Consider the following 24,897-nt stretch of genomic DNA (forward strand, 5'->3'; position numbering starts at 1 on the left):
GGCATGTGGAAACAGGGCAGGTCTGGAAAGAGAGTCATACTGACCACATAGATGTGGGAGGTGAAGCTCAGTTAAGAGGTTAATGGATGGCCATTAACTTAGATCAGGGGTCAGCAATCTATGGCCAGAGGCCCAAATCCAGGCTACTGGTCTGTTTTTGTAAGTAAATTTTTATTGTAACACAATCACACTCATTTGTTTACATACTGGCTACGCCTGCTTTTCACTACAACAGCACAGTTAAGTAGCTGTGACAGAAAACGAATGGCCCACAAAATCTAAAATATTTACTATCTAACCTTTACAGAAAAATGTTGCTAACCCCTGACTTAACTAAGCAATATTAAAGGAAGAGAGGCAGCAATTAAGTAGGAAGAGAAAAAAGAGTTCTGGGGATGTAATGAATTCCGCTTGGGATATAATAGCTTACAGTACCATGGGGGATACACAGAAAATATTAGGAGAAATCCCCGGTTAAAAACAAAACCTTGTTTATCATGGTTTAGAGATGCTAATTAAAGGAAGGGATGAGTGGAAATGCTCAAGAAGAAGTTAGAAAGAATAGGGAAAAAGAAAACAAGAGATTGAGAATAAAATGTTGGGGTCACAAATGCAAGAGGAATGGACAGAGAAGAGAAATTCAGAAGGGACTGCAAGGAACAAGGAAGAATGGTGTCATGAAAGTCAAGGGTAAAGGGATGCAAAAACCAAGGCGTAGGCTGAGAATCTGAGTGAAATTAGGCCAGAAAAGTGACCTTTGAAATAGGCGATTTGAAAAACATCCGAGACCTCATCTAGAGCAGTTTGTGTGCATGCGTGTGTGTGTATGTGTGTGTGTGTGTGTGTGTGTGTGTAATATGATGGTAATATAGCTCTATTTTCTCATCTCCTATTTACTCGTTTATATATATTATATATTTATATATGTGTGTATATATATATATAATATATATATTATCTAGCATGCACATTAGCAGTAGAGAAGGATCAAGTCTCTGGTTAAAGACAGTGGATGATGGTAATATAGCTCTATTTTCTCATCTCCTATTTACTCGTTTATATATATTATATATTTATATATGTGTGTATATATATATATATAATATATATATTATCTATCATGCACATTAGCAGTAGAGAAGGATCAAGTCTCTGGTTAAAGACAGTGGATTAAACAAACATTTTTTTTTCCTCATCCTTCTTCCAAAACTCCACTAAAATGACAAAAGAAATAAAACATAAAAAGGTATAAACCTACAAGGTCAGAGATGAAAGAGACACTAGCATCCATAACTGCCTTCTATAACTGGTGACTGTTGCTTAGTCTGCTAAAAGACAGGTGTATTAGTCTGTTTCTGTTGCTTATAACAGAATACCTGAGACTGGGTAATTTACAAAGAATAGAGAGATTTATTTGGCTCACAATTCTTGGACAGCTGCATCCGCTGCAGGCCTCAGGCTGCTTCTACTCATGGTGGGAAGCAGCAGGCAGCCAGGGGGTGCAAGATCACACGGCGAGAGGAAGCAAGGGCAGGGGGAGGTGCCAGGGTCCTTTTAAATGACCCTCTCTAGTGGGAACTAACAGAGCGAGAACTCACTCACTACCCTGCCCCCAGGGAGAATATAAATCTATTTGTGAGGGATCTGCCCCTTATGTCCCAAACAGCTCCCAACACTGCCATATTGGGGATCAGATTTCCACATGAGCTTTGGGGGTTCAACATACCCAAACTCTATCAACAAGAGACTTGTTTTTCTGGAGAAAGAGTGCCAGAGAGGTTGTGACTTGGTCACAGCAAGGACAGCTGAAGACGGCCCCTTACTGGAATCAAAAAGATTAAGCAAAGACCTGCCTCATAGACATTGTAATCTTCAGCCCTCATCCCTTCTAGCAGTGACTAGCAGCCTTAAATGTCCCAGGCAAGAGAATAAAGATTCTGTTCTGAGGAAATACTAAGCCCAAGAGAAAAAAAATACCTACAGATATCAACACTGGGGGTGAGGAGGGTTCTTACTGAAATGGGTATGTGCCGGCTCCATTCTGCCCACATAGAAAGCATTTCCAAGTTGCCTCTTAGTGCCACCTTTTTAGATATGAATAAGTAGGCAAAGGCCAACAGACATATTAGGAAACTCTGAAGTGAAAGAGAGAACCCAAAATGAACAGAAAAAGAAATAGTGGGGAGACCGAGGATACAGAAAAAGTGCAAGGAGCATAAGAAAAATTAACAAAATTATAATTAATTTTCCCAGAGCAACAAGAAACAAGAAGCAAAATCAGGACAATGTATGAACAAAAGAAAACATTCAGAGATCAAGAAAGTGCTCTCAGAAATTGAAAATATGCTAAGAGAAATAAAATAAAACACATTAAAAGAGTTTCAAAGGTCAAAGTTGGGGAAAAATAGAATGTGAATTTATGCTACCAAAGCGTGCTTCAGCAAAACTAAGGAAGGAAATTAAGAAATCCAGGAAACAGGTGAATCCAACACAGGAAAGACTCAAAAACTATTCCCAAGGTAATAGAGGGGGGAAAAAATACTCTTTAGCTGTCTACATAGCACTCGGTCTGGTTAGGAGCAGAAAAGCAGAGGAAGGATATCACCCAGAAAAAAATAAAACAGAGAAATTGCCTGTTATATTTGACCACATTTACAGGAGTTCGTAGTTCTACAAAAGCATCTGAGGATAAATGAATGATAGGTACAGAGAAAAGCAAGCAAACAAAAAGTAATCAGACATTTGTTAATCTCCTCCAAACTCCTTTCTTGTATAGAAAAAAATTATAATCATAGCTACCTGGCAAGGATATACCTTGTCAAAATAAATGCTGAAGATTGTTTTAACCAAAACGGTGATATAAATAAATTTCCTTTTTGGAAGAAAAATTGGAAGGAAAGTGTGCTTGAGGGTTATGGAGTAAGAAAGCTAAATTTTCAATTTTGATCATAAAAATCTAACCACCACTTTGGCAAACAACCGCGGATTATCCAGGAAAGTTGAAGATAAGCTTATCCTATGACCAAAAAATTCCACTTGCAGAGAAACTGCTCATGGGACCAGGATACAGATATCAGAATGTTCACAAACATTGTTTGTTTCAGCCAAAAATGGAAACAACCCAAACTCCACCAGCAATAGTTTAAATAACTAAATTTCGTGACATACATTGGAGTTGGAGTGCTTTTCAACAGGTTTCTCAGCCTCAGCACTATTGACATTTAGGGCCAGAAAATTGTTTGTCCTAAGAAGCTGTCCTGTACGTGGTAGGATGTTTAGTAGCATTCCTATGCCCTACCCAGTAGACATCAGTAGCATCACCCCAAGTTGTGACAAACAAAATATTTCCAGACATTGTCAAATATCTTCTGGGAGGAAATTGCCCCCATTGAGAACTACTGCATTATACTATGATTGCATTAATATAAAGTTCAAAATCTGGCAAAAGCAAGCTCTATTTTACAGGGATGCATACGTAGTAGATTAAATAAATAAAGGAAAGCAAGGAAATTACCATACAAATAAAGACAGTTGCTACTCTCGGGAGATAGAAGACAGTTGTGATTTGAGACACATGGGGCTCTTCTGGCCTTGGAGCAGTGCTTATAATTATTATTTACTATGTTATTAATTTATATAGCTATTCTGCATGTTAGTATATAACATAGTTATGTAATATATATCATATAACATATATTTTATATAATAATTAAAATTTTATTTATTACATGTATTTTATTTTACGTCTTAAAAGTACATGTCATGTACTTTTCTGTATTTCAAAATTTTAAAAATGAAGGAAAAGATAGGAAGCATACAGCTAACATCCGATTGAAAAAAATCAAGAAATATCAGTAAAAGGCATGTTATTCAGAAATATGAAGAAAAAATCCTGAAAAAGCTACAGGGAAAAAAAAAAAGGAAAAAAAGTGAAATTCATGAGAGCAAAGGAAGAGAGGCAGAGAGCAGCTATCATTCCTCATAAGCCTTGATCCAGTATATGAGGTATATATGTTAGTCTAATAAATACAAAAATTAATTTTAATAAAGTGGGCATGTGGACACATTTCCTGGATCATAAGCTGTGTAGCCATTCAGGCTAGATTGTTTATACTACTTATTAATCACAATGGTGTTTATTATATGCTGAATGTCTGGATTCCTCTGGGTTAGCAAAAGCATTTAATGAGTTATTTTATAAAATCAACCATATAGAAGCAGTTTGTAATATTGAATAAAGATCCAGTATGTAAACAAATCCCAAAGGAGATTTTAAAACTATAATACATTCAATATAATAAGCAAGCAAATGAAAATGCCTTACTGAATTAATTTTTGAATGTTTAAAAGTTTTGGCAAAATCAAAAGAAACAGGGATAAAAAGAAACCAATGATGGGTAGTTGAAAGTGAGTTTCATTTTATCACCTTGTAGGTGATACTAGAAAAATCATTTTTTCAAGAAGGTTGAAACATATGCCTAATCAACAATAATTAATAAGCATCATCCTCGTGCACTTTCAGGCCAGGAAAGTTTAAGTTATTTCAGTTGCTTAAATTGACATTTCAGTCAAGTTTGAAAACTCATTGTATCAGTACATATTAAAAACTTCTGGAGAAAGCCAAGTTGTAAATCTGAGACTAAGCAACGCTGCTCATTTATTCCCATCAGCAGACCAAAAATCTACCACACAACACAGTTTGCTAAGAACTCTGATAGGAAAAGTGTCAAGGGGCCTAGCCTCTTTGCACTTAGGGAAGGTTTTCTAGGGTAAGTGACACTTAAGCTGAAGTCCAGAGTGAATACTAGTGAGGAGTACAAGATCAGAGAAATTTCTCCCAGGAGAGAGAACAGCATGTACCATAGCCCAGTGATTGCCAGTATTGGATACGTGGTCTGGTCTTAAGAATGTTTTTAAGAAGGTTCTCTTCTGTGTCCTTCCCTCACCTTTAATTCTTCAACCTAATACAGTCTTCCAGCCCTATCATTCCCCTAAAACACCTGTGTCAGGATCACCCAAAACTGAAGTGTTGCCAAACTCAGTAGACATTACTCTGTCCTCAAGACTAAAAAAGCAATCAACACAATTTCCACTCTCTCCTCCTTAAACCCTCTGCTCACAACTCCTGTGACCTGGATCTGGTTTTCTCCTACTTCATTACCCAGCCCTTCTTGGACTCCTGTCTCCTCACCGAGCCTCCATCATCCTCTTGGAGTCTTGGTCCTGGGCATGTTCTTTTCTCTCCCCGCACTCTCTAGATGGCTGATCATAACCCACTCTCACAGTGCTGAATTAGCTGCCGACTTCCACATTTATGTAGTGAATCCTGACCTTTCCTGAAGCTCCAGATTTCTCTTCAAAACAGCCTCTTTGACATCTCCATTTAGGTGTCTCATGGACATATGAAACCCGAAATATATAAAATAAAGCTCTCGATTTTCTCATGCAACCTGGTTTCCATACCACCCTCAGTATGTCCCTGTTCAGCAAAGGGGACTGCCAGCCACCTGGTTATTCAAAATAGAAACCTAAGTTGTTGTCCTTGGCTCATTCCCCTTTCCTCACTTCCCACATACAGGGCATAGGACCTTCTGCCTCCCAGTTCTTCTCCAATGTGTCTCTCAAATCCGTGCACTTTCCTCCTGCGTTGCTGCCTAGATGGCTAAAGCTGTCATCATCTGGATATTGTAACTGTCTGCTAAGTGATCTCTCCATTTTCACATTTGTAAAACTGTAATATTTTTAAATGTGTATTGGATCATGTCACTACTCTCAGTTAAACTCCTCAATAAAACCTCATTGTATTTGGAGTAAAAACCAAAATTATTAACATGACCTATGAAGTCTGCATGATTTATTTTCAATTTTATTCTGTAAAACAATTGTTTGCCTACTTACCTACCCAGATACATTGTCTAACAAACAAACACTCTGTCTTACAGAACATTTGAAGTTTGTCATTACCAAGAAAAGTATGAGCCATGAAAGTACCTTAGAGAAAAGAATCAGATAATTTGTTTCCAGGACTATTGCTTGAGAAATTATTTTTTGAATGTCTGTTTTAAGTTTTCAATCTGATATAAACAAATGTCTGAATAAATTCAGATAAACCCCAACACATCCACAACAAATTATAGGCTACCAGCTCACAACAGCAATTGGGAACATATAAACCAAAGTGGTGTCAATCCAAAGAACCCACGACTGTGTGTCACAATAAGCTCCCAAGTGACCACTTAGGGGCAACAAAGGGATAGCCTGCTGTCCTTATCTCTAATGTTCACCCCCAAATGCAGCATCTCTTAAAGAGCATTTCCATAAAATTATCTCAATATCAACCTTTAACTGTATTACTTAATACGGTTAATACAGAATTATTATAGAATAATACAGAATTTCTACTGTATCTTTTTCCAAATATTGTGTTTCCTAAGAAATTGACTGTGCCAAAAGTAGAGGAAAGCAGCAAGAACACATGTGAATAAAATCAAAAGGGGAAAACAAAATTAGAATATTACATGTTTTTCTCCCTCTTCAGGGATTGCCAATGAATATGTGGTGTGTGAATGGAGCTATTAAAAAGTGGATACAAGGAAATCTGTCCTTTTTTATCCCATGTGCAAATATTAATAAGCTGACCTCGTGCAGCTATTAAATACCACTTACAGCCAGGGTCTACAGATAACTATGCTTTTTATATTGTGGTGTTCAGATGTTGAGAAATATGAAAAATTGTCTAACTGCCTATCCCACAGCACTTCCACCCCATCATGTGCCCTCACATATAAACAGACGACCCACCTCCAGCTCTGTAAAACACTTTTAAAATCCAGCACCAGGTTAGAAAATAAAGACCCTTCTTCTCATTCCTTCAAATGGAGGCCATTCCTTTTGAGATAATCCATGAAATTTTAGAATTATACTTGCATAAGAACATATTTGCATCCAAATCCTATAAACAATCTCACACTAATCTGAGTTTATAACCTTTAAAATTCTTGTTCTTCTTGGCCACACTCAGAAGGCTGTCTCATTTGGCATGACAAGCAGTGCTGTGCGACCTGGGGTCCCCAAATCACCTAAGTCCCGCAGTGGTCTGTAGCAAAAAGGCCCTTTTAGCTTCACTTTCCAAGTTGGACACTTAGTTCCCTAATGTTAATGTCATTAGAAACCAAGATTCTTCAGTGAAAGATTAAGTACAGGTATCAAGTCAAAAAACTTAAGTAGAAACAGTAATTCTACATTTGAATTGAAGATATTAATATGAACCCACAATATATTTTCCCTTAAAAATATGTATTCTCCAGTTCTGTCCACTAAGAACACCTAGAGCAAATGGCCAGATGTACCTAAACCTGCCCAGGCTATGGTTTCTAAATAACATTTGCCTTTGGAATGAACCAGGCATCCTTGGAGAAAGGGATGATTCCAGATCTGGGGCAGGAAATGTCCAAGATGGGTCTAGAACCTCTTGTAATACCAGAGAGCAAGGAAACTATCAAAGACCACTAGGGTTATGTCAGAAGACATAGGAGCCAACTTGCAAGAGCCCCCACTGACCAAAGAAGTGGCATTTGAATAGTAAAGAAAATAATGATTGTAATGGATCAAAATACACCAAGCATGTTAAAAATCGATGAGTTCAAAATAATACAAGAAACAAACAAAACACCAATGATTATATTGCACCTCGTAAATATTTGTTATAGCATTTACCACATAACTGCCTACATTTATGGCTCCTGAAAAAGGAAGAGTTCCTGAACTACAATTACTATGTTGCATTCATTAACATGAATTATGCATTATGTTGCATACATTCATTATGTTTCACTGAAAGAATGTAAAGAGCCATTGCTCTGTAGAGAATGTCATCTGTACAGTGTCTAGCACTAAACTGGAATTTTTTCACACCCTGCATTTCACTGAATTCTCTTATCAAAGTCACCCATTGCCACCATATTGTTAAATCCATGGTCAGTTTTCTATCCTATTCTTTCTTAACCTACTAGCAGCACTTAACACAGATGATCACTCTCTCCTTCTTGAAACATTGTCTTCCCTTGGTTTTTGAGATACTACTCTCTTTCCCCCTTCTGAGTTTCCTTTGCTAAATAGATATTCATCATCTTCCCAAACTCATCTTCTCTCTCTACACTTGCTCTTTGAGTAATCTCACCTGGGCACTTGGTGACTTTAAATTACATCTAGATGCTTGTGACTCCCAAAGTTATGTTGCTTGTCTGAACTTCGTGTAAAAACTTTAGATCCATATAGCCAACCACTTACTGGATAACTCCACTTGGATGTTTAATAGGTGTCTTAATTTTTTTTTAGCATAACCAAAATTAAACTCGATATTGCCAGCTCTCCTGCAAAACTTACCATTTCCATAGTTTCCCCATCTCAATTCACAACAACTACATTCTTTCAGTTGCACAGTACAAAAATCTTGATGCCATCCTTGAGTTCTCTCTCTCTCTCTTGCTTACCCCACATACAAGCCATCAGCAAATCCTACTGAATTTACTTTCAAAATGCACCTATAATCTGACCACTTCTTTTCAAATCCACCACTACTACCATGGTCCAAACTACTAACATCTCTCCCCTGGATTACTGCAATGGCCTCTCTGCTTCTGCTCTTATTGTTAAAGCCAGTGTCCGACGGGTAAAAGAAATTTGCCCACGAGAACCGGGTAATAGGAAAAGGAAAAGAGTTTATTTCTGGCAGCCAGGGCTATGCAGGCCAATCGAGGAGTGCAGCCCCGAGTTGAAACCTCTCGCAGCTTCTATTTTTAGCTAGGTGGGAATTTTTCGCACCTGACACAATCTAGCCAATGCAAGCAAGCCAGCGATACATAAGCTAATTTTGTGGGTAGCCCTGTAGCCCCTCCCCACCCTGGATTCCCCATAGGGACTTTTCAGGCTAAAATGGCAGAGCTGCCTAAAATGGCGTTGGCCATGCTACTCTGTTTATTCCCCCATTTATTTTAGCAAGTGACTTGTACAGAAGCAGAATGCATATGTTAAGGTCACTAGGGGTTGGGCGTCCCTTAATATTATGCCCCTAGAGTAAATCAGATCATTTCTCTTTTCTTCTTAAGGCTTTGCCCAGCAACCCCAAAAGCTTTCCATCTAGTTCAGAATAAAAGCCAAACTACATTTTTACCCCATGTCCTTCACTAAGACCATTTTTATTAAGGTTACCCATGACCACTATATTGTTAAATTCAATAGTCAGATTTCTGTCCTACAAGGCATTAGAAGATCTGACATCTTGCTACCTCCTTGTTCTCAACTCCTACCTCTCTCCTCTCACTCATTCCACTGTAGCCACATTGACTTCCTTGCTGTTCTTTGAACATGCCTGTGACATTCCTGCCCAGGACAGGGCCTTTGTACCTTTTATATTTAATTGAGTGCTTTCCCTCCTTTAAGGCACCTACTCAAATGTCAACTTTCCCAGACCATCCTATATGAAAGAGCAACCACTCCCTGCCTGGTATTTCCTATCTCTCTTTCCCTGCTGTATTTTTCCCAGTAGCAATGTTTATCAGATCTGCCATACTATACATTTTCTTGTTTTGTTATCTGTCTCCTTCAGACAGAATCTCAGCTCCACAAGAGTAGGGACTATGAATCTTTGATTCACTGCTCTAACCTTAGAAACTAGAACAGGGCCTGGAACATGGTGGAAACACATTAAATTTTGGTTGAGTTCATCCATTCTTCGCCAAGTATTCGTATGTACTTACTGGGTTCCGGACCAATTGTTGTTGCGTACTGTTGCCCGTGATCACATGACTAGTTGGCCACAGAGGAGTGAGCCTTCAGGTCTCTACTGTCTCTCCTATGCTCTCTCCCATAAGTCATACTGTCTCCTGCTTGGGAGTTATTGGTTCTGGTAATTGTTTACATGACTAAACAGATTTTTCACAACCTGTTCACCTGAAAAGACATGAGCTGAGTCCATGTGGTATGTCATATTCTTTTAGAGTCTTTAAATCACAAGTCAAGAAAGCAACAGACTGTATAGCCATAAAAATTCTACATTTTTAAGTGTATCAAAGAAATGTGAAATGATGAAAGTGAATCTTCCTGTTTCTTTGCATGTTAAACATTGGATTATGAATAATTGACCTGGTTCTTTTGAAGGGTATAAGATAGCAAAGACACAAAAACAGTAATGTTTGGGGTTTTTCCCTGGTACTGTTTTTCAGTTGAACAAGTAAACACGGGTATTGCATGATATCAACTTTAAAACTGACTATTGGAAAAATACATATATTATTTTATTGCTGTTCTAAACCATCAGATAAACTTCCAATCCAAGAAGTGAGTTATTTCAGTAATGAACAACATACTTTAGAAACAATAATAATATGCTCTACTTAAATCAGTCTTTTCTATGAGCAATTCAAAGAACTAATAAAGTTTATTATTACAGACTTATAAAGATAGAAACAGAGACACATGAGTTTTGTATATATTTCATTAGACAAAATGTTCCTTTTGAATGTGATTTGGATTCTGTACTCCTTCTAGATACCTGACAAAGTCCAAGGAACAGGAAATGAGAGCAGGAAGATAGGAGACAGTAAAAAAAATTAGATCCCTTCTCTAGAATTTACCTAAATCTCTATTTCTCTTAAAAAGAAAATAGAAATATAAGTTTAGTGTAAAAATGCCATTCTACTATTCTTTGGAATTTAACTGATGTTTCATAGATAATCAATCTGCACTAAAGGGAAGGAAGGTTAAACTCCAACTTTTGAAGCTACAAAGTTTACTTAAAATAATTCTGGACCAGTTTCCCAATACACATAAAGTCCTTTGTTTAATCATGCTTTCCATTTGTTCACCTTTTCCCTGATCTCAACAGGTTTTCATTTATTCCTTCTGATATCCCCAGGGGGGAGCACAGATCACTTTGCATTCTTATTTTGCCTGTGATATTATCAGATGCTCTGGGTTCTTCAAAGGCTGTCTCAGGGTAGATGAATATCAACAGATAGAGCAGATTTCATCACAAAAATGAGGGAGAATTATCAGAGTTCTGAAATCTGATCTTAACATCGACAAAGGCTGGTTATCTTCCAACAAATCCCACCAGAGTATTCTACTGAGACAATTCTCCCTACATAAAAGAAATTTAATGGACTCCACAGTACCTGGTTCAGTAGTGATATGTCCTAGTTGTCAAAACGTTTGGTGAATATATGAAAAAAGTTCACTAATTAGGAGAATGTGTTAAGAATAGCTCCTCCTGAAAGATTTTATTACAAAAACTGTAGGTATTTCTATCTTATGTTAAGTTCAGTTAGAAAACTTTTAATCCTTTACAGTATAATTTTTCCCTTATAATATACTCTGGCTTATTAGCAAACTTTAGTTTCCTTATAATTTTATGTAAAATATTATTAAGTTATTTTGATCTTCTCTAATACCAGCTGTTTAGTAACAGTGGTAAAATTCATGCAATGAAAAAGAAAACCTTTTCTAGAATTGAAAATTATTTACTAATAAGTTCCTAGTTGCTGAATGGGATTTTAGAGATGATACAGTCAGTGATTTCCTTATTACAGATTCCTAGGGATCTATAACTGTGCTACCCATGAGAGAGGGAAATAGCTACCAAAATAAAACAAAGCTTAAGAGCCTGGTTTCTTATCCATTTCAAACAGACCAAATCTTCTGATTTCTGATTAATATGTTGAATATCTAGGTAAAAAAGTTCTTCTACTAAAAAAAAAAAAAAGTATAAAATTCTCTGATTATTTTACCATTCCCATTCTATTCTATGGCTAAGGCAACTAGGTCCTAGAACACGCTTAGGTCTGGTAATTAATGTCTGAACATGGACAATAACACAAGCATTCTGACTTTTAATCAAAAATTTACTTCATCACACCAACCTCCTTTCCCATAAAAACAACCCATTTTGAAACACAAATAATCTGGACTAGGTCTACCATCTATCATTCCAAAGTATTTTGACTATGTGCTGCCAATTAACCAAGGACAGGAGAAAGTGTAATCAATTCTGACATATTTATCACCATGGAATCATTTACCAAAGATGAGCTTGAAAAACATATTCACTTTTCATCCATCATATAACTTTTCGATACCCTTCTGTCTAGACCTAAGGAAACAATAGGGAAATTTCCCTCAGTTGTCCTAGGACACTAAAAGGAGAGAGCACAGGCACAATTCCATTTCCCAGATCCCTGAGTCCTAATAAAAGGGACTAAATAACATCTCTTGAGGTTGGCAAACAATATAAGAAGTAATATTTTCATCTCAGGAAACAGATGAGACATGGAAAATACACTATCAAGTTAGTACTAGGAAGTAAATGCTCACACATACCCACTAGAATAGCAGCATCAAAAAGATGGGCAATAACAAGTGTTGGTGAAGAGATGGAGAAAGTAGACCCTCATATATTGCTGGTGGTAATGGAAAATTGTGTAGCCACTTTGGAAAATAGTTTGGTGGTTTCTTAATAAGTTGCACATAAATGTATCATATGACCAACTCATTCTACTCCTGGGTATCTATCCAAGAGAAATGAAAACATACATTCACATAAAGACTTGTATACAGACATTCATGGCAAACTTGCTCATAATATTCTCAAACTGGGAACAACTCAAATGTCCATCAGCTGATGAATGGATAAACAAAATATGATATATCCATGCAATGAAACTATTCATCAGTAAAAGCAAATAAGGTACTGATAAATGCTGTACCATGAATGAACCTAAAAAAAATTATGCTAAGTCAAAGCCAGACACAAAATTCAGATTCAAAGACCACTTATATAATTGTAGCAATGGTTGTAAAATTATACAAATTTATTAAAAATCATGAATTGTATAATTTACATCAGATAAACTTTATAGTATGTAAATAATTTCACAGTAAAGTTGAGTTTTTTTGTTAAATAAGAAATAAACATTCACAAGGAATTAGTAAAGTGTGCAGAAAAGGAGACAGCCTACAGAAACTCCAGAACAGCACTAGTAATCCAAGTCAGGCTTAAATAAACTTTAAAGTAACTTAGGCTTGGAAAAAGCAAATGAGTAAATTAGGAAAATGTTAACGGGATCAATTTTTATAAGTAAAATTTGTCATAGTTTTAAAAATCTTTTCAGTAATTTAAAGTTTTAAAAGTCATGTTATGTTAAATTAATAGGTAACCATAAATGTCTGAGTGATTTCTAAGTAAGTTACAATACTGAAACACTAGTTATTAAACATGAGTTTAAGTTTATATACTTTGACATCTTGTTTTTAAATGGTATTTAAAAACTAAATATATTTAGATCTGTTAAAAAAATAAAAAATATTTCTCTTCACAAAGTAGAAAATGGATTTCCCCTACAAATATTGATATAAAACAGTTCCAAATTTCCTGCTTCCTAGGATTTTCACAGGAAATTAGGGTTATTAAGAGTTAAAATTATAGATAATATATATAATTAAAACTGCTGGGTATAAGAAAAAATAATTCTATATACAGAGTGTTTTTTTAAAAAGTAGGGGTTTTTTTTAATTAAAAAAGGTTTTAAAAAGACATAGGGATGTGATTTTTACTAAAAGAATTTTGTTTAGTTTACAGGATATTTAAAGGTTGTTCCAAGTTAAAAAAAAAAAAAAAAACTAATGTTATAGACAAAACTAAATATAATTTTTAAATGGTAAGAAATTATAAAAGATTTATAAAAATGTTGTCTAATGATATCAAAACAAACTAAAATTGGGTAGATTTGTTTAAGGTTTTATTAAAAATGGCTTTGGTATTATAGTATAATGGTATAGGAGAAGAAGGCAAGATGGAAGATTAGAGATGCCCAGAGCACGTTCCCACAGAGGAAGACCTGAGCAAGGAACAGACAACTCAGAACTGGGGAGAGTATTGGTGGAAGAGTGTAGGAGGGCACCAGGAGTCTGGAGAGGACCCTGTGGAGCCCCAAAACCGAAGAAGGTGGCGTAGAGAGTAGAAAGAGGCACACAGCTTCAACCACCACCTCTCTGACACCAGGATCAGCACAGAAGGAATTTTCTCTTGCAACAGAAAGAAACTGCTCAGCCTTGAGCACTTTCTAGAGGTAATCCTCCTCCTCTTACTCATGCCCCAACCCACTGCCACCAACACCACAATCACTGCCACCATTGTTGGGCACAGAGCTTCTGCCTGACCCCACACACACAGCAGTCTGTCCCACTACACACAGCAGCCACCGCTCCTTCCACTCCTGGCACTGCTGTGCCCACCACCATTCGCAGTGGCTGCAGCCAGCATTGTCTGGCCTCAGAGTACTACAGGCACAGCCACCCATCTTCCCACATAGCAGTTTGTGCTTCTCCCCACCAATGCCATCGCTGTAGCCACTCTTTTAATTGCTAATGCCAGCTGTGGCCAGCATCATCTGGCCCCAGAGTGCTGGGGTCACAGCCACCTGTCTCCCCACACAGCAGCTTGTCCCACACCCCACTGACATCCAGCCCAGGTGCTACCAGTTCCACCTCACCCAAATCCAGATGTTTCTGTGTTTTACCAGGCAGGAGGAAAGAGGTGTGTAAGTGGAGTCCCTCTCATGCTGTGGTGGGAAATACTCACGGAGATCACATGTCTGCACTGACCTGGGAAGGCACCATGTGGAGCCACCAGAAAGAGGTGAGTGAGATGAGCCCTGCAAGCCAGTGGCCCAGCCCACAGGGGAAATTACATAGCCCCCATGGTCATGCACCCAGGGGTAGAAACTACTCACATAGCCCATGTGACTACATTGACCCAGAGAGGGAGACATACGGAGCTGTCCATGAGTGCAGAAACTCAGGGTTGCCAAATAGAGTATGGAAGAAAATACCCGGCCAACACCAACCCATCCCCCAATTGGAAGAAGCATAGTCCCAGTAGGAACCTCTGCCTACAAGAAGGAGGAAAGGGAAACTCCACCCAGAGTCAGTCATTCAAGGTGTTCCAGTACACCCCAGTGCACCTATCAGGGTCATGGGACACTAGCCAGGGTGCCAACAAAACTGGCCAAGGTCACCCACATCAGCCAAGGAGTGACAGGGGACACAGGTACTTCTCTCAAGAACTCGAGATCTTGCCCATATCCTTAACAACCCAACACAGTGTCACTTACTTCAGCAAGGAACCAATGAGTGCCCCAGTGTCTAGGCACTCACAGACAACTGTGATGAATATGGTCAAAGTAACCATATGAAGACTATGCTACCAAGTCTATCCAGAACCAAAACTAAAACACCCTACCTAATGATCAATATGAAACACGTCTACAGGAGGGCATCTCTCTCCTCACAAACCACCCCAGAGTAATAGAAAAAGCAACTGTTCCACCAGATGACAAGACAGCAATGTGGAAAGACTAGAAATATAAAAAAAAAAAAGAAAAGAAAATATATATGACACCACCACCAAAGGAATACAATAATTCTCAAGTATCAGATCCAAAACAGCAGTAAACCTTTGAAACAATTAAAAAGGAATTCCAAACAATAATCTTAAGAAAGTTCAATAAGATACAAGAAAAGTCAGATAGACAACACAATGAATTGAGAAAAAGAATACAGGATATGAAGAAGAAAATTTACAAAGAGATGAATACCTTAAAAAAGAATGCAGCAAAAGTCCTGAAACTGAACATTCATTCAACAAAATAAAAATACAACAGAGAGCTTAAACAGCAGGCTAGAGCAAGCAGAAGAAAGAATTTCTGCTCTCAAAGACAGTCTCCTAGAAATAACCCAGGTAGACCAAAAAAAAAAGAATGTTAAGAAATAAAGAAAACCTGCGAGAGCTATCAGGCAACCTTTATTGCACAAACATCTGAATCATGGGTGTTAAAGAAGGGGAAAAGAAAGCAAAAGGCATGGAAAACCTATTCAATGAAATAATCGCAGAAAAATTCCCAGGTATTGAGAGAGATCTGGACTTCCGAATCCCAAACAGATTCAGTCCCTCCAAGACACATTGCAGTCAAACTGCTGATAGTCAAAGATGAAGAGAGAAGCCTAACAACAACAAAAGAAAAGCATAAGGTCACCTATAAGGGAATCCCCATCAGACTAACAGCATACTACTCAGCAGAAACCCTATACATCAGGAGAGAATGGGATGATATATTCAAACTACTAAGAGAAAAAAACTGACAGCCAAGAATATTATACCCAGTAAGTCTGTCCTTCAGAAATAAAGGAGAAGTAGTGTATTTTCCAGACAAACAAAAACTATGGGAGTTCACCAAACACAATCAGCCCTACAAGAAATCCTCAAGGGAGTTCTGCATATGAAATCCAAAAAATGATAATCACTACCATGAATACAAGAACAGAACCCACCAGTAGAACAGAAATGCAAAGAGAAAGAGAAAGAACCAATATCTTACCACCTCAAAAAACCAACAAACACTAAAGACAAACAATAAAAGAGAAAAAACAAAACAAAATATACAAAATATAATTTAAAAAATCATACAAAAATCAGTAGTAAGACATGCCTTTCACTAACAACCCTAAATATAAATAGATTAAATTCCTCACTCAAAAAACACAGACTTGTTGAATGGATTTGAAAAATAGACCCAACTATATGCTGCCTACAAGAAACTCACCTCAACTGTAAAGACTCACACAGACTAATAGTGAAGGGATGGAAAAAGATACATCATGCAAATGGAAACCAAAAGCAAGCAGAAGTAGCTATTCTTATATCAGATAAAATAGACTTTAAATCAAAAACTACAAAAAGAGAAAAGAAGGTCATTATGTAATAACAAAGGGATCTATCCAGCAAGAGGATAACAATCATAAATACATACACACCCAACATCAGAGCACCCAGATATATAAAACAAATATTATTAGACCTAAAAAGAGAGAGAGACCCCAATACAGTAATAGTTGGGGCCTCAACACCCCTCTCTCAATATTGGAGAAATCATCTAGGCAACAAATCAATAAAGAAACACAGAATTTAAATTACACTTTAGATCAATTGGACTTGGCAGACATCTACTCAACATTTTATTCAATGTCTACAGAATATACATTCTTCTCTTCAGCACATGGTACATTCTCCAGGATAGACCACATTTTAGGTCACAAATCAAGTCTCAACAAATGTAAAAATGTTGGAATCACTTCAAGTATCTTTTCAGACCACAACAGATTAAAACTAGAAATCAATATCAAGCAAAACTTTGGAAACTATGCAAATACGTGGAAATTAAACAAAATGCTCCTGAACAACCTATGGGTCAAAGAAGAAATTAAACAGGAAATCAAAAAATTTCCTGAAACTAATGAAAATAAAGATATATCATACCAAACCTGTGGGATACTGCAAAAGCAGTACTAAGAGGGAATTTTGTTGCAATAAATATTTACATTAAAAAATACATATAAAGACTTCAAATAAACAACCTAATGATATACCTCAAAGAAAAGAAAAACAAGAACAATCCAATCCCAAAATTAGAAAGGCAAAAGAAATAATTTAGATCAGAGCAGAACTAAATGAAAGAGTGCAAAAAAGAAAAAAGATACAAAAGATAAACAAAACAAAAGGTTGGTGTTTTGAGAAGATAAACAAAACAGACAAACCATTAACTAGACTAACTAAAAGAAGAAGAGATAATACCCAAATAACAAAAATCAGAAGTGAAAAAGAAGATGTTACAACTGATATGACAGAAATACAAAGAATCATTACAGAATATTATGAACAACTATATGCCAACAAATTTGAAAATGTAGAAGAAATGGATGAATTTCTGGACAAATACAATCCACCAAGACTGAACCAAGAAGAAATAGAAAATATGTACAGACCAATGATGAGCAACGAGATTGAAGCAGTAATCAGCAGTCTCCCAACAAAGAAAAGTCCAGGACTGGATGGCTTCATCGCTGAATTCTCCTAAATTTTTAAAGAATTAATACCAATCAAACTATTACAAAAAATTTAAACAGAGGCTATTCTTCAAAACTCATTATATAAGGCCAACATCACCCTGATACCAAAAACAGACAAAGGTACAACAAAAAAAGAAAATAAGAGCCCAATATCCTCGATGAACACAGACACAAACAAAATATTAGCAAACAGAATACACCAGTACATCAGAAAAACTGTATACCATGATCAGGTGGGATCATCCCAGGGATGCAAGGATGCTTAAACATATGCAAATCAATAAATGTGATACATCATGTCAACAAAATCAAAGACAAAATCTATTAGATTATCTCAATAGATACAGAAAAGGCATAGTACAAAATTCAACATCCCTTCATGGTAAATATTATCAACAAATTGGGTATAGAAGGAAAGTATCTCAGCACAATAAAAGCCATATGACAAACCCACTGCCAATATTATCCCGAACAATAAGCTTTCAGCTTTTCCCTTAAGGACAGGAACAAGACAACAATGCTTGCTCTCACCACTCCTATTATTGGAAGTACTAGCCAGAGCAGTCAGGCAAAAGAAAGAAATCAAGGGCATCCAGATTAGAAAACAAGAAGTCAAATTGTTCCTGTTTGCAGATTGCATGATCCCATATAGAGAAAAACTTAAGGACTCTACCAGAAAACTCTAAGAGCTAATAAACAAATTCAGTAAAGTTGCAGGATACAAAATCAATATACAAAAATCAGTAGCATTTTTATACTCCAACATGAACTAGCAAAAAAAGAAATCAAGAATGCAAGCCCATTTACAATAGCTACCAATAAAATAAAATGCCTAGTAATAAATTTAACCAAGGAGGTGAACGATCTCTACAATGAGAATTGCAAATCACTGCCAAAAAAAATTAAGAGGACATAAAAAGATGGGAAGACATCCCATGCTCGTGGACTGAAAAAATTAACACTATAAAAACGTCCTTACTACTCAAAGCAATCTACAGATTCAATGTAATCCCCATCAAAACACGAATGACATTCTTCACAGAAATAAAAAAACAATCCTAACATTCAAATGGAACAAAAAAAGATCTCAAATAGCCAAAGCAATCCTGAGCAAATAAATAAATAAATAAATAAAGCTGGAGACATTACACTATCTGACTTTAAATTATACTACAAAGCTATAGTAACTCAAACAGCACAATACTGGCATAAAAACAGACACATGGACCAATGAAACAGAATAGAGAAACCAGAAATCAACTCACATACTTACAGTCAACTGATCTTTGACAAAGGCAACAAAAACATACATTGGGGAAAGGACAGTCACTTCAATAAATGGTGCTAAGAAAACTAGATATCCATGTGCAGAAGAATGAAACCAGATTCATCCCTTTTATCATATACCCAAATCAACTCAAAATGGATTAAAGAGTTAAATATAAGACCTGAAACTACAAAACTTCTAGAAGAAAACATAGGGGAAACATTTCAGCATGTAGAACTGGGAAAATATTTATGAATAAGACCTCAAAAGCACAGGCAACAAAAGAAAAAATAAACAAATGGGATTATATCAAACTAAAAAGCTTCTGCACAGCAAAGGAAACAATTAACAGAATGAAGAGACAACCAAAAAAATGCAAAGACACCTTACAGAATGGAAGAAAATATTTGCAAACTATACTTCCAACCAAGGATTAATATCCAGAATATACAAGGAGCTCAAACAACTTAACAGAAAACAAATAATCCGATTTACAAATGAGCAAAGGAGCTGAATAGGCATTTCTCAAAGGAAGACATACCTATGGACAACAGGCACATGAAAAAATGCCCAACATCATTCAGCATCAAGGAAATGCAAATCAAAACTACATTGAGATATCATCTCACCCCAGTAAGGCTGGCTATTATCAAAAAGACAAGAGAATAACAAATGTTGGCAAGGATGCAGAGAAAGGGGAACCTCCTACACTGTTGGTGGGACCTTAAATTAGTGCAGCTATTCTGGAAAACAGTATGGAAGTTTCTCAAACAACTACAGATAGAATTACCATACAACTGGTAATCCTGCTACTGGGTATGTACCCAAAAGAATGGAAATCATTATGTTGAAGGAATACTGGAACTCCCATGTTTATTGCAATAACCAACCTAAATGTCCATTGATGCGTTACAGAATGGACTAGACAGAGAAGCAGTTGGCACTCAGAGGGTTGGAGAGTCAGGTATTTTCTAACACTAGCAGCCAAGATGGACTAGTGCTCTAAGACCTGAGCTCCAAGCTTAGTTTTACAGGGTTTATATAGACAGACTCTTCCAGGTTTTTTAAGTTTCACTTTTCAGCATTTATGTGGCTAGTGCAGTAGCTAATGCGATAAGCAAGCATGGTTACAGAAGTGAGGGTGCAAGCAGTTGATTAACAGTGGGGCTGATGTGATAAGCAGGTACTATTTCAAAGGTAATTTTTCCAACAGATGGACAACTGGATAAGGGAGATGTGGCATATATACACAATGGAATACTACTTAGCCATAAAAAAAGAATGAAATTCTGCCATTTGCAGCAACACGAATGAACTTGGAGAAAATTATGTTAAGTGAAATAAGCCAGGCATAGAAAGAGAAATACCACGTGTCCTCAATCATAAGTTGGAACTAAAATGTAAACAAGCGTAATTAATACGTGTTCCAAACATAAAATTCCTAAAATTCAGATATGTCTCAGTATATATTATCAGCCATAGTTATTGCATGCCATGGAAATAGCTAAATTTTTTTGTCAAATGTGTCTGCAGCCATGCCACAATAAGTCGCTTTAATTTGATACTGTTTTTACAAGGTCTTTACAAATCCTAAAGTGTTATTTCTTCAAAAAAGTTTATGAAAAGGATAAAAAGACTCTGAGAGAGACTCTGAAACATCATCATCTGCTGATGACTTTGAGATTATTCAATTGCACTGGTAAAAACTCCAGAACTTCAATGCAAAAATTGGGCTTATAAAATTGCTAACCTAACATCAAGAAAAACAAGCATTAATTACATGGGACTAAACTAAAGAAGGGTTGAAAAACAACTTTTTAAAATTTTATTGTTTGAAACATTGCTGATTCTTTTTGTTTTATTTTCCATAGTAAAAAAAATTTCTTTTTTTTTTGGCGGGGGTGGGGGCGGCTATTTATAGTTTTACAACAAGTTGGTAAACTATACTTTTGTGAGCAAAATTGAAACATTTACTCTTCTCTCTACCTGATCCTGCCAGAATAATGAAACTATTCGTGAGTATGCTGGTTTTATGACAATATAATTATTTGCATAAGCTCAATAAGAATCTGTTTTCTTTTGTAACAGGACAAAATTAGAGACAGTTTATTTAATCAAGGCTTTGACTGGAATGTTAGATTTCCAGATATGACCAGACTGTTTTTAAGAAACTGAGGTTGACTTTTTGTGGAGCCAATAAAAGTCCCTTGAGAAAATTGACCTCATACCTTGTCTCCATGCTTACAGTGTTCCTGGCCTTGCTGTTAGCAAAGAAGGTCGCTTAACTTACAGGCCCAAGAACCAAGACGTATTGGGGAATCTCTGGAAAAGAGGATTTCACCCAATTTGTACAGGTAATACATAGTCTGAAAGTGAGTCAGATCCCTTGGCTTGGATTCCTAAGCCTCAAGAGGCTTTTAAGAGTCTAATCTGATATTCCTTATAAAAGTTTCAGCAAAGCCAATTTTAAAAGTCTATATGATAAATCACTATTCTTGCTGCACTTTATGCAAATAATCTGGCCAGAGACAATACTTATTTTGCAAATGAATTAGCCTTGACATAAATATCTTTGATAAAAATGGGGACCTAGATAGGAAAAAAAATACATTTCAGAAGAAATCTATAGTGCACCTGTTATTAAATTCCAGCCCTGTCCATTGTTTTGAGTTTTTATTACCTGGACTGAATCCTGAATTTTTAAATTCCTCCAATATCTGGCTGTGACTCTCCAGACTAACATTTCAATTTACATATAAACAACCTCTGTGCCTATTACTTTATACACAATTCAAAACATTCACTGGGATACCGGATGCAAACTACAAACCAGAAAAATCTGTTCAATTGCCACCGTCTGCACTCGCTCCAACTGTAGATACTTTGAGCCCAATATCTAAGATCTTCTTGACTGGCTGCCCTCTGGACTCAAAAACTGAGTTTATAGTTTGTTCTAACCATTAACATTTGTTTTCTTTTGTTTCTGTAGAAATTCCTCTTATTCAACATCTGATTCCTCACGCTATACAGAGGCCTGACTTTGATGGAAGTCCATCTGCAGCACCACTGCCTGAAATGAGACACAGATTTAAATGTTTAACTGGACTGGCCTTTCGTGGAATTGAGAGACCGATTCAATGGCTTATGAAATAATTCACCACCCCAATTTCTGGATTGTGAAACTTCCTGGCAAAATTTCAGAGCAGGGGATGTTGGGGCCCAGAAAACAATACTGCAAAGTGAAAGCCTCAGGTGCAGGCTGGTTGGCTCAATTGGTTAGAGTATGATGCTGATAATGCCAAGGTCAAAGCTTCAATCCTTGTACTGTCCACCTGCTAAAAAAAAAAAAAAGAAAGAAAGAAAGAAAGAGAAGGCCTCAGAAGCAGCCTTAAAAGCAAAGTTTTCCTCTAACCTTCTTCTCTCCTGTCCCTCTGTCTCTTTCTCCCCTGAGGCAAGCCATAGAAACCAGAATCCCTCTTCCCCAAAGCAGGTCATAGATAAACTCTAATCTTCCCCCCTGCCTTTCTGTATTGGAGCTGGCCATAAAGACATTCTCTGACCTGCCTTGTGTGATTGTAGGTCATAAGAGCCCCACTCCTGAAAGGGTCCACCTTGTACCCTGGAGGAATGATGCTACTCAGAGACCAAGAAGAATCTAAACAAACAATCCTTGCTGGGTTTCCAACTTGGTCTATTAGCATTATATCACACCTTTCATCTTCAATCACATTTCTACATGGCTGTGCCTACCTCATAGAAACTAAACATAAAAGTAGACAGTTTTCCATATACCTTTGGGTCTTCATTCTGAAGGGTTCTGTGTCACATAAAACTATGATATAATAAAATTTGTTATGACTCTTCTTCATGTTAATCTGTGTTTATCAGGTGATTTCTTTTTTCAGAGAACCTTCAGGAGATCGAAGAGGATATTTTCCCTTGACCCCTACAAAGGTAATTTAGTCCTGCCAGATCAGACCTATTGTAAAGCTTCTTTAATAGTAGCATGTCTTCTCATACATCTGTGCACCTTAAACCCTCCTAAACCTAAGCACAATGCTGGGCACAGATGTAAAATAGTTTGTTTGTTTATGCTGTCTTTGCCTAGTTTTTAGGCCCTGTCTAGAAGCCAATTAAGTTCACACCCCAACCACTTCCCTTATCCTACAGTATAATCACCCCTGGGCCAGGTACCAGACAATTAGAAACAGTCCTTATGCCCTAGAGCCTAAAATTGTTCAAATTAGCCAATCCACAGGAAGTCAGAAACCTAGATAACCCCATCCCTTTACCATACATAAACTGCCCCCTACAGTTCCAACCCTCTGTTACCCTGTCCTGTAGAGCAATTCACTGCAGAGCCCTGCCTAGTGGCTCTCTCTCCTTCTGAGCTGTGAGTAACAAAGAGTACTGCATTTCACCTATGTCAGTGTCAATGTGTCATGTCCCACTGTCAAAGGGATCTTTAAATCATGTAAAACAACTGAGCAGATGCTCTATGGCTAACTAAAGAAGGAGAAATTCACATGGCTCCTGGTATCACCAGGACTTTGGAATACACTTTTCCCCAAACTTCTTCATAAAGTCACTTTAACCAGTTTGGAAGTATCTGCTCTTGATTTTTCCCTCCAAGGCTGAGGTTTCTAACGGTTCTCCAAGTATTATTTGATTGTTGATTCTCAAACAAAAGGATAAGTAATAATAGAACTGATTTTGACAAAGAGCCTAAAGATGTGTAAGGCTTTTCTTTCTTTTTTTTAACACAGTCACTACTTTCCCAGGATTTTATATCCTAGGAGACTTTTGACAAAATGAGAAATCACTGATATTGTGACAGTCCAGCTAACCTCTTCTCTAATGCAACTGGAAACATAGCATTTTTATGTTTATAAAATTTAAAACTGAGTTATTCATTTACAAACAAACACATTGATTTTCTTTATGACTGACTGGTATGCCTGCTAATTAGACAGACTTTGGATAATTTAAAATATTTCTCATCCTGCTTCCTTCTGTCTTCCAAAGAGCTGAATGTTATGGTTACAGGGTACTGGTCGAGCAAGTAACATTTAGTGGTTCCAGATTTTCTTTGGTAAACTCTTACGTGCAAAAAATCAGCAGTGTGACGTACTTTAATGAAGAGGAATGTGTTGTTTATTCTCTTTTTAAGTTTGCCTGGAAGATAACATCACTCTCCTGTCTCAGAAGGCTGCTGGCTCTGCAGACTGCTCACTCTTGCAGGAGATTAAACAGACAAAGCATATAGGCAGTAAGATGTCTATCAGAAGAGGTTTAGCCTATCCTCCACTCATCAGTCCTTCCAGTCTCTACTAGTCGATTTGGAATTGTTCTTAACTATTTTCAGACTCGCTTTCTGAACCTTCACAGTGACTCCAGGAGATATGGATTGAGACTGAATATAAGGCTTCTCAAATAACAAGGAGGACTCAGTAGAAGTTAAAGATGTTGAAACCCAATCAAATGAGAATTAGACTTACAGAGATTTATTTTCTCCAGAAGACAAAATTCATTTGCATTGCCACAAACAGGAATCATTTGTGTTGCTATGGACCTCTGAAGAACCATTTAATTAAGTCATCAAATAAAGTATCTGAGAGAAAACTGTCCATGAAGATAACTTAGGACTTAAAAACCGCCTGCCTGAAAAATCT

This window comes from Cynocephalus volans, chromosome 7 (assembly GCF_027409185.1).
Source record: "Cynocephalus volans isolate mCynVol1 chromosome 7, mCynVol1.pri, whole genome shotgun sequence".
In the NCBI taxonomy this organism is placed as follows: domain Eukaryota; kingdom Metazoa; phylum Chordata; class Mammalia; order Dermoptera; family Cynocephalidae; genus Cynocephalus; species Cynocephalus volans.